Here is a 19,076-nt window from a genome sequence, read left to right on the forward strand (position 1 = left end):
TTGGCTAGAAAATTTCACACTTTATTGGTGGACTTCATAGATCTACTATCTAAATGCAATTTTTGAGATGATTTTTTATCTCATGCAAACTCAATCAGCATAATACTTTAATTATTTTAATTTGTTTTTTAAGTATCAAATTAAATTATTTTCAAATCAAAACATTAACTATAAAATATGTATGTTGGTATAAACATAACTAATTGAGTGTAAATATTAGATTAAGAACCTAAGTCTACTATGATTTATGTATGTAAGTTCACATGGGTAAATTTTATAAGCCCTATATCATAGTCTTAGGATAATTTGTGCCAGATAATTTGTGCCAGATAATTCTTTAGATTAACTATCAACCATTGATTCTTTAGGGTTGATCTCAAGTCAACATATATCTCTTGGAAGGTAGGAGTCAAGATTATTCTTGTATAGCATAAACCATAAGGTTATTGTCAAATTAAATTAACTAAGTGGTCTCGTTTCCAAGATTTATGCATGTCATTATTTTGGATGCCACATCATCTATAGCTCATACCTAAAATTACTAAATAATTTATTACATCTTAATTATATGTTTTTCAACTAATTAGATTCTATTGTTAATATCTATATTAGTATTAAGCTAGAATTTATTAAGGCACTTGAGAAATTACGAAGGCAATTGCACGAAGAGAACTATTAGTAACTATTAGTTTTGACAAAACCCCACTTAGTAGTTATAAGTGTGGGGTCTCTAATAAACATCCACATATCTACTTATCACTTAATAAAGTATGTATTGGCTTTTGCTAAGTTATTGTTTATTATTTTACAAATATAATTTTTTCAAAAATATCTAAAAAAGGTGGGAGGTTCAATCAACAAATTGAAATATTTAAGTGATGAAGCTTAGTTAAAATACTATTAGGCTCTTCAATGCAAGTTAAAATAGAGCTTGTTTGTCAAAGTTAAATTAATTATTGTCGGGGTAATATAAGTAGTTCACAATGTTGATGAAAAATAGTTTTAAATATTTTTATATCTAAATAAATCAAAATCAAATTGAACTAAGCAATCAACATGATTATAATTTGAGATGATACAATAGAACTTAAGTACACAAAAACTTGAAGACCAAATTATTATAGAATAAAACGAAAAAAAAATTATAACAAAATGAATATTTCATCATAAAATAAACTGTCACAATTGAAATAGATAATCTTTTAAGATGATCATTTATCATTAATGTAATTAATTGATAATAAAGAATGTTCAATGCTATATATATATATAAAAAGAGCCGTAAGCAATGAAAACAAAAGAAGCCCATGTATGCCCTTCGTCATACTAACTGCAAAAGAGCCGTAAGCAATGAAAACAAAAGAAGCCCATGTATGGCCTTCGTCATACTAACTGCAGATATATTCTGTGAGGAAAGGATGACACACCGACTATTTTAACACACCAACTGCGTTCCTTCGTGTGTTCCGCTATCTCCTTTGAGTGTTCTGCGCAAGTCCGTTTATTCCAATGCCAAGTTCTTTAGACTATATAAATATAATATGAAATTATTTTTAAGCGTTAATATCTTAAAACTATTTCTTTTGTAACAAGTGAGGGAACAACACTAGTTTAGTATTTGAGACTAATTCCAAATAGTAACTTTATAAAATCATTTAACTAAATTTTGCAAGTGAATTTTAAAAATAAGAAATAAATTTAATAAATACAGTCTTAATTTTAAATAGTTTTTGAGGAAATAATAAATCATAGTTCAAGCCATAGATCTTTATTATAGATTATAGGTGATATGTTCTTCCTTATCTTTTGCATACAAAAGTTCAATTATGAATATTGAATTATAAACAATTAGGTTTAAATTAATATGGTTTTATTTTTCACTAATTACTCTCTAGAGTTGTCTGTTCTCCTCTTTTATATCATTTATATCTTGTTAAATTATAATATTAAAATAATTTATTTTAGTTAGTGTAGGATTATCCTCGCGTAATTTAATACTCTATCACTTAATGGAATATAATTATATAATATCGCAATATATCTTACAATGCAACTTCATTTTTCAAAATCAAAATTAAAATGAAATTACAATACATATAATCCTAACCTAGAATGTATATAATTCTAAGTTAGAATTAGAACTAAAATTGTATTGACTATTTCTATTTGTAAATTATATAATTTCAACCTCATGATTTCATTTTTCTACAACTTTCATTTTCCTACAACTTTACTAACAAACTAATAACATTGACTATTTCTAATTCTAGATTATGTAACTTCAATCTTACAATTTCATTTTCATAAAGATTTACTAATAAACTAATAATCAACTAATTCAAACAACTAATTTTTTTTTTGAACATTAAAAATTAATTAAAGTTACAAAAATTAAAAGCTTAGTACTTATCCTAAAACCCCAACACATAGATCTCTATTCACAAGCATATCCTCCACTCTGAGTTCCACAACCTAAAATTTCTACCATTAAATTTCTCCATATCAATCAACTGGATTTTTTTACCATATCAATTAGCTAGATGTATTTACCATATCACAACTACAACAAGGTTACATAAAAATTCTCTTCAAAATGCCCACTAAAAAAAGTTAAACAAATTAAACTCAAAAATAGGCACTTCTCTCAACTTATTCTATATATATTATTAAATATATATAAACTAGTTAATCTCTAACTATAACTTTAATTGAATCCTATCTGTAATTCAATTTTCTTATAACCTTAATTTTACATTAAAACCTTAATTGCACCCTAGCTCTATTGTTGTAAATAATTCTAATTCTAACCCTAATTACATTGTCACCAAAATCCTATCTTTCTTCAAACCCTAATCTAATGTTAACTCTAATCCTAATGAATTTTTAACCTTAACCCTATTGAAACCATACCCATAATTTAACCCTAATCCATATCTAAACATCTCTTGTTGTAATTTTAACCTTAACCCTAACTCTCTTTTTCAATAATTGTAACCATAACTGAATGATTAATTATAACCTTGATTGAACTCTAATTGTAATTGAACCTTTATTAATTACTTTAATGTAATCATAATTAAATATTAATCATTATAAAATTGATTTATTTTAGATTAGAAATACTTTCCATGTCAATTATTTGTGGTTGCACTTTAATACCCACCAATTTAATACTTTACAATATTTTATCTATATAAGTCATTTTTTGGTGAAAACATAACTGCCACCTTAGCTCTTTAAGCATTTATATGCACGTGAAATATACTCAAAAATTGAAATGTTTAACCAATACTTTTGTTGTGAAATATACTCAAAAATTGAAATGTTTAACCAATACTTTTGTTGTGATTGAAATAAGCCTCTCTGCTTAATGAGTTTCATTTATGAACATCTTTTACATAAAATTATTTAAAGATGAATATGGTAGTTATGACACATAACTAGCATTATATCAAGAGGTAGAAGGTAATGACATAGACATCTTAACAAAATTAAACAACTCTAGAATAAATGTAATAATTCAAAAAAATTATAAATTCTAAAATATTTTTATATTAAACTAGGAACGATGATCCATTTGTGTTATTTCAAGTAACATGAATATTTTCTCATAAAATATAATTTCCCATTTATTATATCTTTGTCTTGGTAGCTGGTTTTAAACAACCATTATTTATGACATTGGGATTCTGCTAGCCTTAGAAGATTGTTACCATCTTTTAGAATCTCAAATTATCATCGATAAAATCACATGGTCACAGGGCCATTACAAAGAAAAGCGCAAAAGAATAAGAATATTATGTCATGGCTGGTACATCAATATCCAAGTTGATCCTCATGTAATTTGTGGTTGGAGGATTTGTTGCGTGTCATCTTCTTTCCATTCAATGCAATGCCAATGCAGAAGTCGATGCATTGATAGATGTGAAGTATAAGTTACAAGTCCCACAAAATGTTTTAGCAAGCTAGGATCCATGTACATGGCTTCATATCACCTATGACAGCAACAATCATGTAACCAGGGTGTAAGTCTAATCTTATCTTTCTCATATGATATTAAACTTTACACAACACAGACATAACATTAACTTGCTCTAAGTATTTTACAATGATATGGCATATAAGGGCCTTTCTGGTCCACTCTCACCAGGGATCGGTAATCTTCCAAACTTACAATACCTGTAAGTTTATTAATATACATGTAGCGTCCTAAAATTGTGACACTTGCAATTTCGACTACATTTCGGTCTTCACGATGGCGACGCAACACGCAACCTGAATGGAGACCCCGAAACCTGATTATGACACCAAAAACTGCATTTTCAAGCACCCTAGCCTGAACCTCCTTTACACCCTGTTGTCCCAGGAGGTGGGACAAGAGCGCCTAGCGCCCTGGTCCCCCAGGACCATGGCGCCCAGCGCCCTAGTCCCTGGGTCCTATTTTGGGCCCGGTCTCTTTTGGACTTCGGGTCTTTATGTTTGCAAATTGGAAATTATCTTTCCTGGTCGGCCTAAGGTCGGGAAAATCAGTCTATCAGCCCTAATTGACAAGTATATAAACTACATTTTCCTCTTTCATTCGACATGATGGAAAAGGCGTGGAAACTATACTCAAGCATTCAAGCATTCAAGCATTCCTTCAAGCAATTGATCATTTCAAGTCTCCATTCAAGGCTAAGTGTTGCATTCAAGACAAGGATTCAACCATTGAAGAGGAGATCACTTACAACACATTACATGCTACAACATACAACATACAACAAACAACAACATCTATACCTTCGCACATAAGGATACAAACATCCTTACAACAAGGTATTAGTATTTGTTTTACATTACAGACATTTACATTTACAGCATTGCTCATTTCTTGGTTAATTCCAAAACCGGGGTTTGACCTAAAGGCAAACCCCTAATCCCTAACCCCCCAATCGTCTTCGCTTTTCTGTGTGTAGGTTGCAGGTACGCGGCTGAAATTGAAGATCTGGAATCCTTGTGCAGAGACGAACAGATCCCCCTTCGTTTCGCGGATTTTTCGGAGGACCGTGGCGCTCGGGCGCCATCGTCCCGACAACTTTTGCTCAAATTTGCAGGACAATGCCGTATCGACATTTTACTGCTAATTCCAGGTCCGCAGCTTCATCCTATATCCTTATCTCAGTTTATAAGCGAATCTTTGTCACTTTCTATGCATTCCTAGCTTAATTCTTCTATGCACATTCTTTACAAAAGAGGGTAGCCTTGCTTTCTTAACCCTTGAAACACATTGAGCATCCAATCTTGCATTGTGTGGGATTGGATCTTGTGGGTTTCAACCCCTCTTTTGAATGTAAAGTATCTCCCCTAAGTGAAAACCATCAACCCTAGCAAACCTCCCTTCTCTCTCCTTGGAGTTGGAAGAGGGGAGAGCAACTAGGGTTCGATCGCGATTTTTCGCTTTACATTTTGGTGAACCCGACGTGAACATCCTTTCTGATTATTCATAGTTAGATCTGAAAATTGGATTCCTTGATTACATTTCCATGTTTGATCTTTTGCAAAATTTTAGAGGTTAATTGCATAAAAACCCTAAATTCTCTTTTTAGTAATTAAGCTTGTGAAATGTCTAAATGTTAATGCTTGTTTCAGATCTACCCTTTTATTACAAATTATCAATTCATATTTGTGCTTTAATTTTGAAAATTAAGTGGTTAAGTGTTAAAACCCTAATTTTTAAAACCCTCTTGATTCAACCTTTGTTCGACAATTTCACTGATCAAAACATCTCCAAATCAGCTGTAACTTTGGATTCCGCAATAAAATCACAATATCTTTCATCCTTGAAAATTTGGAAAAAAGTTGCGAGGACCGTGTGCACTCCGAGCGCCATCGTCCCCGACATTTTTTTTGAAATTTCAGGAGCTAGATCTTACTGTATTTTCCTGCTAAAATCCAGAATTTTGGCTGATTTTATCAAATCTAACACTTTCAAAATTAAAGTCAAAGTTGGTCTAGGGATTGCTTGGATTAACGCTTCTAATCATTCAAAAATCATTGAAATTGAAATTTTGTGTCAAAATTGTGTTCTTACTGTCCTAAATCTGAAAAGTGTGTTTGCATTCATTCGAAATTTCAGTGCTTTATTCAAATTCTTGCAATTTGTGACTTTTGAAATTAAGTGCTTAATTACAACAACTTTAATTTCCGCTTTCAAAATTGAATTTTGCATGAAATTGAGTCAATTTTTAAATTTCAAAATTTGCATTGCTCTTGACATTCCCTCTAAAATCATAACATTCAAAATTTCAGTTTCACTCTCTTTTTCAAAATTCAAATTTTTGCATTTTTCGACAATCTTGGTAGGGTTCAATTTTGAGATTGCAACTTTAATTTGGCCTATCTACAGATCGTAAAATCACTCAATTTTTTCAGATTAGCTCTAAGATCATCATAACTTTCATCCCTGCGAATTTCGAAAAAAGTTGCTGGGACCGTGTGCACTCCGAAGCGCCACGGTCCCTGACATTTTTTCTGAAATTTCGGGAGATTGTCCTGATTGTATTTAACAGCTTAAATCCAGAAGATTGGCCGATTTTACTGAAAATTGCTACCTCTAAAATTCAAAACTTTCTCTCTCTTTCTAGTGCATGAGTTTTACAACAATAAGTCCTACTTACACTATTCCCGTTAGACGAAGCCTTAGAATTAAGTCCTTCCAAGGTTTAATTACTGAGGAGATGGAACCTAATTTGAATAGCCTTTTTAACGAGGACATGGGTAATTCCTCTAATCCTCCTAATGATGAAGAAGCCCTCCATGAGGTTCCTGTAGAACAACTTTCAAAATTGGATAACCAATTTGACGATTTTCGACAATGGATGTCTCAAGAATACCCCGATAGTCAAGCTCTTCCTTTAATTGAGGGTCTAAAACGTATGCTTCAAAGTGATAAGAATGGAATTGATATTTTGCGTGGTATTGTACACATTGTGGATTCAAATGTGATGCCTATGAAGAGTTGTGCCGAAACCTTAGGTTATACACAACCTCCTACTCAAGTCAATCATTCTATTCCTTTGATGACTTCTATTGCTAGCGTACCTACCTTTACATCAAACATAATGGCTACTTCTACACAAGACATTCCTCCTGTGATCACCAATCATGGGGGCAACCCTTCTTCTTCAATTAACCCTCTTCCTTCATTTAATCTGACTTCTTCATTCATTCCTTCAATGAGTGTCCCTATTATATCTCCACAAATGAACATGATGCAAGGGGGCAATTCGTTTAACCATTCCATTCCTCCTTGTAGTGTTCCTCCTGTCCAATCATCTCCTATGACTAATTATCATAGAGTCCCACCACCTTACTCTTTACCTTCTTTCAATAACATAACACCTCCATCTCAATCTAACACATCTAATATGAATTCTTCGACTGAAGCGACCATTAACAATCTTGCACAAACTGTCTCTTCTTTACAGCAACAAATTGCCTCTATGAATCAATCTAAGTTTAGTGTGCCCACATTTGATGTTGCGAGCCCACTTTCTCTTGACATTGTTCGAGCTATCCCTCCTAAACATGTTGAAATCCCGCATTTGGAGCTTTATAATGGTAAAGGTGATCCTCTAACACATGTTAAGACTTTTCAAACAATATGTACTGATTTTGCTTATGACCAAAGGTTGCTTGCAAAATTGTTCACTAGAACATTAAGAGACAAAGCCCTACAATGGTATTGGTCGTTGCCTTCTTATTCTATTACTTCTTTCGAACAACTTGCAAATGCTTTCATTCAACAATTTCAAAACAATATAAGTCCTAAAGTTACTTTGATTGATTTAATGCATTGTAAACAAGGTGTTAAAGAAAAAGTGACTCATTTCATTGGTAGATATAAGCATTTGTATGCTCAAATTTCTTTTCTAGTGCCTGACAATGATATTCAAAGAATCTTTATTTCTAATTTACAAAAAGATATTCGAGACAAACTTCTATTTTCTGAGTTTACTTCTTTCCAACAGTTGTGTGCAACTCTTCACAATTATCAACTGACTGTGAGTCAAATGGAACAATCACATCCTATGGCTCCGAGTGATAAGGGTGATAGCAGTCAATAACCATTTGGGAAGTTTAAACCGAATAGAGATTCCATCAAATTCAATGAAAACATCATCAACAACAATGTGAATGCAGCATTAGGTGTGCCTCCTATTTCTAAATTTTTCAAGAAAGAAAGAAAGTATACTCCTTTGAATGAATCATTGCATAGTATTATGAATAAGTTATTGGAACAAAATGTGCTTACTCTTCCTCCTATAAGGCAAATTGATCCTGCAAAGATTACTTCACCTTATTTTGATAACAAAGCTTTTTGTCAATTTCATCGTCAGCCTGGGCATGATACTGAAAAATGTTTTTCTTTAAAGGGTAAAATTCAAGATTTGATTGATAATAATACTATTTCTGTTTTTGGAGTGAATGATAAAGGCAATACATCTGTAGCTCCTCCTAATCAAAATCTTCAGATTTTCACTGATCCATTACCTTCTCATACCTCTAATGCGATTGAGACTAATGATTCCCCTCTTTCATCTGATGGTCTTGTGTCTATGACTCCGAATGTGATTAACTTTGTAGAGCAGCAAGAAAACCCTAAAGAACCTTCCATCACATTTGATTCCAGTGAAACCATTAGGGCACCTGATGGTCCTTTATACATAGTTGCAAAAGTCAAGAATACACCTTGTCGTGGAGTGCTTATTGATCCTTCGTGCATGGTTAATGTTATTACTGAAGAATTTCTTTTTACTTTGCAATTGAATCAAGTGATATATGACAAAACAGATGTGATTGTGAAACTATTTGATGCATTTTCTTCTCCTGCAATTGGTTCTATTACATTTCCTATTGAGGTCCATAACAAATCCCTTGATGTGAACTTTGCTATTATTCCATCTTCTGAACAATTTCGTGTGAAGCTTGGCTATCCTTGGCTATCTTTCATGAAAGCTATTGCTTCTCCTATTCACAAGTGTTTGAAATTTCCCCATAATGGTGAAGTTGTTACTGTCAATCATAGTCTCTTTAAACCAGCTGAAAGAACTTCTAGTGTTCCTATTGATTACTTTTGGCCTAAACAATTCCAATCCCTTCCTCCGCGAAGTGATCATCTTTTCAAATCTTATCAAAAGTGGAAAACAGATATGATCCTATCTCTAAGTGAACCTAGAACACCCAAACTTGATATTCCTATCATTCTTGAGATGGAAGTTCTTCCTTTGAAAGATAAAACTAATGTCTTTCCTCAAGAAGATTCCCAACCCATCCCTATGGATGTGATTATGTCTATGCCTAATAAACCTTCTAAAAGTAGACCTATACCTCCTCGTCATGATGGACTTGGTCTTCTTCCTAAACCAAATATTCCTCCTTTGTATGGAGCAGTCCCTCCTCCTTCTTTTTATAGAGAGAAGAGACCTTCTTCTTCTCCTATTATCCAGCCTAAGAGACCACAACCTAAACACCCAAGTGATAAGGATGAGAACATTCCTCCTCCTCAATCTTCTTCACTTCCTACTAAGACTAGACGAAATCGTTCTGCACGTGAACGCCGATGAAAGCGTTGTCTTAGAGCTCAAGCAGCTACTTCTCAAACTTTGCAATCTCCAAAAACACCTTCAACAAGCATTATTCCATTTCCTCCAAAATCTCCAAAACATAAGATGCATGATGGTCTTGATCCTGTGCGAATTAAAGACCCTATTTTTATAAATCTTGATGATGCTATAGAGGAAAATGTTATTCATGATGAAAATGTTACTTCTCTTGCTTCTGATAGTGAATATGAACTTGTTGATATTGATAACCATTTATCTAATGAATTTTCTAAAGCACTTATCCTAGCTCCTAGACAAGAACAGCGTGGCTTGGAACATGAACATAGCCCTTGTTTGGATCTTGTGATAGCTCCATCTGCTGTGTTGAATGTTCCTCCTCTAGCGTGTTCCCTGCCTTCCCGAAACATTGATCAGCAAGATCGGGGGGTAGATGACGTGCTAGACTAGTTACATTAGCATAGCAGATTCTCTCCTCCTCTCTTGTGTTACTTCTTCTATATGTTACTCTCATTCTTCTATTTGTTGTCCTTAGTGTTGTCTACTTGAGGACGATGCAAAACATTGAGATCTCTTTTGGTCTCTCTCATGTTGACTCAAAAGAAACATGTGTTCCCTTCTTCTAGGTGACCTTCCTTGATTGGGGAATGAAGAACAATTATGCATACATACATATGATATACATGAATTATCATACAGCATACTGACCTCGAGGAAAGCGAAGTCACCTTGTGCTTTGTGTTTTGTGTCTATTATCCTTGGGTTTATCTCACACTTGGGGGCTAAATCCTTGCGATAACGTGCTCCTTTCCTTTCTCATTTCTTATGTGTATCACTATGTTAAAACAATCATCCCTGTTGAGGCGTGTGCGATTGCTTTAACGTAGGGGGGCATACACCCTGTCTATCCCTTCAAGATACTTGAAAATTTCTTGACAAATTTAGCTTTGCCTTGAAAATTTTTGATATCTTTCTTGCATGACTCATAGTGAGGGAACCTTACTACTGACAGTCATGGTTCTCCCCCGTGATCTTCCCTTTTACTTTGTCAATCGAAGTCATAAGATCCTTAGTCCACCGGGGGCTTGGTGTGTCTTGCCTCCTTGACGTGGTGAAAGTCTTTCAATGTTGTTTCCTTGTACTTTACCGAAAGTATTGGCGTATGCTTATACTCCCGCTAAAGTGGGGGCTAAATGTAGCGTCCTAAAATTGTGACACTTGCAATTTTGACTGCATTTCGGTCTTCACGATGGCGACGCAACACGCAACCTGAATGGAGACCCCGAAACCTAATTATGACACCAAAAACTGCATTTTCAAGCACCCTGGCCTGAACCTCCTTTGCACCCTGCTATCCCGGGAGGTGGGACCAGAGCGCCCAGCGCCCTGGTCCTTCATGACCAGGGCGCCCAGCACCCTGGTCCCCCAGGACCATGGCGCCCAGCGCCCTAGTCCCTGGGTCCTATTTTGGGCCCGGTCTCTTTTGGACTTCAGGTCTTTATGTTTGCAAATTGGAAATTATCTTTCCTGGTCGGCCTAAGGTCGGGAAAATCAGTCTATCAGCCCTAATTGACAAGTATATAAACTACATTTTCCTCTTTCATTCGACATGATGGAAAAGGCGTGGAAACTATACTCAAGCATTCAAGCATTCAAGCATTCCTTCAAGCAATCGATCATTTCAAGTCTCCATTCAAGGCTAAGTGTTGCATTCAAGACAAGGATTCAACCATTGAAGAGGAGATCACTTACAACACATTACATGCTACAACATACAACATACAAAAAACAACAACATCTATACCTTCGCACATAAGGATACAAACATCCTTACAACAAGGTATTAGTACTTGTTTTACATTACAGACATTTACATTTACAGCATTGCTCATTTCTTGGTTAATTCCAAAACTGGGGTTTGACCTAAAGGCAAACCCCTAATCCCTAACCCCCCAATCGTCTTCACTTTTCTATGTGTAGGTTGCAGGTACGCAGCTGAAATTGAAGATCTGGAATCCTTGTGCAGAGACGAACAGATCCCCCTTCGTTTCGCGGATTTTTCGGAGGACCGTGGCGCTCGGGCGCCATCGTCTTGACAAATTTTGCTCAAATTTGCAGGACAGCGCCGTATCGACATTTTACTGCTAATTCCAGGTCCGCAGCTTCATCCTATATCCCTATCTCAGTTTATAAGCGAATCTTTGTCACTTTCTATGCATTCCTAGCTTAATTCTTCTATGCACATTCTTTACAAAAGAGGGTAGCCTTGCTTTCTTAACCCTTGAAACACATTGAGCATCCAATCTTGCATTGTGTGGGATTGGATCTTGTGGGTTTCAACCCCTCTTTTGAATGTAAAGTCTCTCCCCTAAGTGAAAACCATCAACCCTAGCGAACCTCCCTTCTCTCTCCTTGGAGTTGGAAGAGGGGAGAGCAACTAGGGTTCGATCGCGATTTTCCGCTTTACAATACATAATGTTAAAATGCACATGTTTCATTTTAAGCTGAATTTTCTTTAAAACTTATTGTGTGTGTATTATTATTTCAGGTAGTTATACCACAACTCATTGAGCAGAAGCTTGCACAGAGAATCAGTACCAAAGAAAACCAGAATATGAAAACAAAGTAATTTGCAAATAAAAACATTGATTTTCACCTTTGTTTCTGGCCTTACACAGGTGCAGAATGTCTCAACATAGGCACAAATTTCCTTGACACAGGCGCAGAATGCCTTGACACAGGGGCAGGTCTCCTTAACATAGGTGCAAATCCCTTCTACATAGGCGTAGAAGTGTCCAGAAAGCTCTGGGTCTCCCTATTTCTTGATTTTTCACCTGCAAATCACCTCAAAAGCACTCAAAAACATGGTTAGGGGGTTAGTTCACGTCGAGTTCACCAATTAATGTAGATAGGAATTTGGAATTCATCAAAGCAAGTAGCAAATTAGACTAGCTCAATCACGAAAACTAAATTGCAATGACAACAATCCTAAAAACATTCAATAGAGACATGAAAACAAGACATTCAAATCAAATGCAAACCATCGCAAACATGAATGTCTCCTCCAGAATTCTCCATTGTCCTTCTTTCTCCTTCAAATTGCTTTTTTTGTGGATCTCACCTACAAATGCAAAGGTATAGCATGAAAGCAAGATTGACAAGACAACATGACAACGTAAGGATACTAGAAGCGTGATTGATTGATCGGGGGGGCCTTGATTGAAGAAATTCATCCAATTTATAGACAAATTAGAGAGATGACAAGATTAGCATGAAGAGATTTGAAAGAAAATTTCAAATCAAGAATGACAAATATGACAAATTAACACTTTCCATGCAAGATTGATTGATTGACAAATTATGACCAAATTGACAAGATTGCTATGCAAAATTGATTGATTGACAAATTATGACAAGATTGAAATGTCATTCCCATGAAATTAGGGGAAATATTAGAAAAATAGGAGAAAATAGAAAATTAGATGAATTAGAAATTAGGAAATTAGAAAATTGGAAAATTAGGTAAATTAATTAATAATTTTTCATTCATTAATTAATTCACAAAAAGAGGAAAGAATTAATTAGCCAATTAAATAAATATTTAATTATGACAAGAAGACTTAGGATAAATAAATAAATTATTTAACCTAGAGGGAAAATGACAAACAAGATTAAATGAATAAATCATAAAACCGTAGAAGATGAAATAGAAATGCAAGGACGACAATTAGGTCTTGACAAAAGATAATTGATGTAGGGTCGATTTGATCATGATTTTGATTGACAAAGGACCAATGCTGATAAATGATTGAGATTGATAAAGGGATCAAATTGATAGGCGCTAATTGACGAGGAACAATGACTAATTGATCCAAATTGACATGATTGAAAAGGACAATGATCGATGACAAATCAATCACAAAATTGACGAGATTGACAAGGACGAGAATTGATGACAAATCGATCGCACAATGATAAGATTGAAAAGGACAACGATCGATGACAAATTGATCACAAAATTGATGAGATTGACAAGGATCGAAGGCAAATCGATCGCAAGATGACAAGATTGACAAGAGGACAAGGATCAACCAAAATCATGACTGAAGACTGCTATCGACAAGACCAAATTCGAAAGTGAGACAAATGAAGAATGTAGAAGAAGGACTCAATGCTTGCAAATGATAAAGACGAAGTGCACAAGATAGAAGAAATGTTAATGCAACACAAGAACCCTAAAATAAGGCAATGCGCAAATGTTAAAGTATGACTCCGCAAGCGTTGACCATTTTTAGACGTCTATAGTACCAACTGGTTTAGAATTTTCCATACCAAATTTCTTCAACAAATCCCTAGCATAAATAGTTTAACAGATGAAAATACCTTTATCAATCTGAGTAATCTGCAAACCTAAAAAAAATTCATCTCCCCAATCATAGACATCTCAAATTTGAGAATAAAGGGGTAAAAACTTTATTGAGAATCAGAAACAAGAATTACAAAGAGACCCATAGCCCCAAGGCCCCAGGAAAGAACCACCAAACCAACCCCAGATCAACCAACTTCATAACCATCCATGTCCTCAGTGAAAATGTTTTGCAAGTCTTGAGAGTAATCCCTGGAGAGATGCTCCCAACCTTCAACTTTCCAATCACTACCGTGCTCCGAGGCCCACTTGGCCAAACAATCAGTTGCTTTATTCCATTCACGAGGGATTTGGATGAAAGACACTTGCTCCATTAAAGAACAAATTTGGAGAATCTGTCGAACAATCCTTGCCAACTGCCACTGAACCCCACTCACCTTCTACTTAGTCAACAAGTTAACAACAATTTGTGAGTCTGATTCACAAATCACCTTCCTTCATCCCATCTCACAAGCATGCTCTAGGTCATAGAGAATCGCAAATCCCTCCATAAAATTATTAGAATGCCATCCTTTATGCACTGAAAAGAGGAAAACCACCTCCCCCATGCTATTCCTGCCAACGCCACCAACTCCAATAGGGCTTGGGTTACCCCTAGATGAGCCATCAGTGTTAATCTTGATAAACTCATCTTGAGGGGGTATCCACCTTCCCACCCTTTTCACCTTCTTCATGGCCCGTCTACCTCTCCTAACACAAGCTAAGGCTGGAGACAACTCTTGCAGACCAAGCCTACTCACAATATTTGCCTCCTCTCTACCCAAAGGAGAATTCACCTCACATTTTGTTTCCACTCTCCTGGATCATTGCAATGATCCTATTCCGAACTTGTTGAACAAACAATCTGTCCTCACAAAAGATCCTCCTGTTCCTCTTGAGCCAGATCTACCATAGAATGAAGATGGGCCCAATATACCAAACAGTCTATAGGAAGGAGGACAGGATAGGAGGTTTGCCCAAACTACTCCAGAACTCTACCAGAGAATCTGCATGGATACAAGGATACTTCCACACCCCCCACCAATAATGCCAAATAAGAATAGAGAAGGGGCATCTGAAGAACAGGTGTGAGGAATATTCCTCCCCATTACTACACAAAACATAGATAGAGGGTCCCAGAATCCCCCCTTGCAGATATTGTCCCAGGTTAGACATCTATTCAAAGCCAAAGTCCAAGCAAAGCAATTACACTTCGGCCAAGACACATTATTCCACACCTATTTCCACCAGTTCACCTCTCTTCCCTCAAGTCTTTGGTTCAACAATTCCCGATATCCATTGGCCACCGTAATCACACCCTTAGGATTTGGAGACCAAGCAAGCCCATCCCTACCCTTGAGGGAGCTATAGTGTCTACTCACCAAAATGCCCTACATCTCAGCACACTCTTCCTCCATCCTAGCAATTGGCCACTCATTAGGAGTCTTCCACCTCTCCAAATCTAGTCATCCATACCTATAAACAGCCTTGAAGTCACTCACCCTTGACCATCCAGCCTCCAAAAATCTCTAGCAGGTTCCCAAGGTTAGGGAACTGATCAAGAATGGGAGGAAATCCATCCCAAGAGTCATTCCAAAAAAGGACCTCTTTCCCCCTCCTGCAAATCCAAAAGAGTCCCGCCTTAATGAGAGAAGCCCCCCTCTTGAGAGTATACCAAATCGAAGAGCCCTTTCCCTCAAGCGGATATCTAGGGATTTCCTCCATCAGAACCCTTTGCATATATTTTTGGGAAAAATCCTAGCCCAACCCCGATCCTGCTCAACACACCACCTCCAGTACAATTTAGCCACCAGAGCCTCCCCAAAAAGAATAGACGACCTTAAACTAAGTGCCCCCCCCTGACTACTTCGGGCTACACACCAAGTCCTAATTGACAAGGCTCCATTTTGAAGAGGAAAGATTGCCTGCCCATAAGAATTGCCTAGCCAGAGAATCCAAACCCTTCAAGAACTACTTAGGAGCCACATGAAGCATACAATGATAGAGCGGAAGAGGCTGAACCACTGACTAAATCTGTTGAACCCTCCTAGCAAAAGATAGCCATCTATGAGTCCAGTGTTCAACCTTCATGCAAAATTTATCTAAGATACCCTACCAAGACTCCCTAGGAGAGTTTCCAGGAGAGATAGGAATACCCAAATAAATCAAGGGTAGGGAGCCAACTTGGAATCTCAAGATAAGAGAAATCCTCCTTTGAATAGTTTTAGGAGAGTTGAAAAAGAGGATAGAAGATTTATCCTCGTTGATTAGTCGGCACGAGGCTGCAAGATAAATATCCAAAACCATATGTAGATTATTAGCTTCTCTGATCTGAGAAAGCCCCATAACAGTCGTGTCATCCACAAACTACAAATGAGACTGTGGCTATAATTCATTACCCCATCTCCAACCCTGAATAATACCCAGACCCACATTATTCTTAATCAACTTCCCTAGACCCTTTGCTAGAAGAATGAATAAATAAGGGGAGAGGGGGTCCCCCTGATGGAGATCCCTAGATGCACCAAACAGCTCAGTATGATCTCCATTGATAAGCATAGAGAAAAGGTAGTCGTAACACAACTCATAACCCACTAGACCCACTCATCAGCAAAACCAAAAGCCTTGAGGATCTTCTGAAGGAAGGACCACAGAACTTTGTCGTACGCCTTAGCCATATCCAACTTGATAAACATAGCTTTTTCCTTGGAAGTTGCCATAGAAATAATGGTCTCCATAGCAATGACCACCCCATCCAAAATTTGACGCCCTTCCACAAACCCACTCTGCTCCTCAGAGATAACATTCCCTAGGCACTTCTTCAATCTATCCGCTATCATCTTAGAGATGATCTTATAAATCACATTGCAGAGAGAGATGGGGCAGAACTGGCCTAACTAGTCAGCCCCCTCACACTTGGGGATAAGAGCAATGAAAGTCACATTCAATGCTCGAAGCATCTTCTTATTCTTCTGGGACTCCTACACAACCTCCAGTAAATCTAGCTTGATAATATCCCAAAATTCTTGAAAGAATTCAACTGGGAACCCATCTGGTCCAGGAGCTTTTCCTTTCCTCATGTGAAAGACAATCCTCTCAAGCTCTTCCAACAAAATAGGACACAAAAACTGCTCATTAATCTGCCCCGTGACAAGAGAAGGGATGCAAGCGAGAACCTGGTTCTCCTCCCCCGTTTCCCCCTGAGAGTCCTCACTGAAGAGGGACCAAAAAAACTGAGACCCCTCCCTAGATATCTCCTGCAAAGATAAGCACTACTTACCTCTATCATTAACCAAAATAGGGATGGAATTTCCATGCCTTCTAGCTTTCACTGGGTTGAAGAAGAAAGTAGTGTTCTTGTCCCCCTCCTTCAGCCAATCAATACGAGCTCTCTGCTTCCAGTAAATTTCTTCCCTAAGCTCCCATTCCTCTACCACCTTGATAGCTCTATCTTCCTTCTTGAGCAAGTCCTCAGACAAACCAAGCTCTCTAATTTCACTGGTGATCTCATTCAGCACAATTTGAGTAGCTTTCTTGGCATGAAAAATGTTCCTGAAGCCCTGTCGGTTCCACTGTTTGAGCTGAAACTTAACAGATTGCAGCTGCTTGGCAAAAGGCAATGCCAAAGGTCGGCCTCCCTTTCCTCCACCACTCTTTAGTAAGATCCTGCAAAGTAGGATCCTGAAGTCGAAGAAGAAACCAACTTGATGGGCCAGTGATCTGACCCTCTCTAGTCAAGAATCTCAGAACTGGTGGACCACCCCCCACCGATCCAAAAACTAGAAACCAGGAAATGATCCAACCTCTCTGCAATCCAAAACTCTCCCACCCTCCTATTGTTCCAAGTGAATAAACCATTACCAGGATTAATGTCAACAAGTTGCAACAAGGAAATATTATCCTAAAAAAGAAAAGAAGGTTCCAACTGCATAACCCCACCTTCTTTTCACACAGCTCAAGGATGGCATTGAAGTTTCCTACCATAATCCAAGGATGAAAAGGGGCTAGCCTTCACATATAGGAAATATGAGACCATTAGTTTTTCTTACCCTGAAGATCAGTAGGGGCATAGATGTTAGAAAACAAAATGAATTCCCCAGTCTCAAGACTAGAGATAACCCCAGACAACGAAGATCGGGAGGCAACCCACCAGATAGGGCAAAACCTTAAGGGGTTCCAAAGATAGGCCACCCCTCCAAAGGAACCAGCTACCCCAACACACTGACACTCGCCATGAATCCACAGCTTCGGCACCAGGCCCATCATACTCTCCACTGTAAGTTTAGTTTCTTGCAAAAATGAGACATCAGGTGAATGATTCCTAATCAAATCCTGAACAACTTTTTGTCTAGTGCCACTGTTCAAGCCCCTCACATTCCATGAAAGCACAACCATTTTCGAGGATTGGAAAAGTGAGAATACAAAGTCTTTACTGACCCTAACTCAACCAAATTCTCCCCCATCAATTTGATCTTGTCCAAATCCTTCTTTCTGCCAACCTTTGATCTCTTCTCTGACGCACTTTTCTTAATATCTTTCTAATGCAAACCTAGGTGAGTGGAGGTCTTATTTCTTTTGACCCCAGTGGGTTCTAGTTTCAAAGCAATCGGAGAATCCTCCCCCTCAACCAAATTCACCTCAATCCTAGGAGTGAGTCCCAACTGAACCCCTACTGGCTGATCCATCTCCATCTGTTGGCTTCCAACCACAAGTAGGGCCTGAATAGGGTCCTCAATTACTCTTTCTGGATCCCCCCCTGATGCACCTTGATCCAAAGGGGTTAGCCTTGGATTAACTTCTTGATGGAAAAGGTCATCCAAGGCCTCAAATCTGTTAAAGGTATCCTCCTATCTCTCTTGTAAAGGCCTCTTTTGTCCTCGGTTCTTGTTCTTTGTCTTAACTAGGACAAAACCATCAGGACCCCCAGCCTCGACAGACATGGCAGCTTTCCCTTTTTCAGCCCTATCTTGGCTCAGTTCTGACTACTGAGGTTGGCGCACCATCAGGTTATATCTAGGGCACTTACGCTATAAATGACCATACTCATAACACAGATGACAGTGAAATGG

The sequence above is a fragment of the Cryptomeria japonica genome, chromosome 3 (genome assembly GCF_030272615.1).
Source record: "Cryptomeria japonica chromosome 3, Sugi_1.0, whole genome shotgun sequence".
NCBI lineage: Eukaryota > Viridiplantae > Streptophyta > Pinopsida > Cupressales > Cupressaceae > Cryptomeria > Cryptomeria japonica.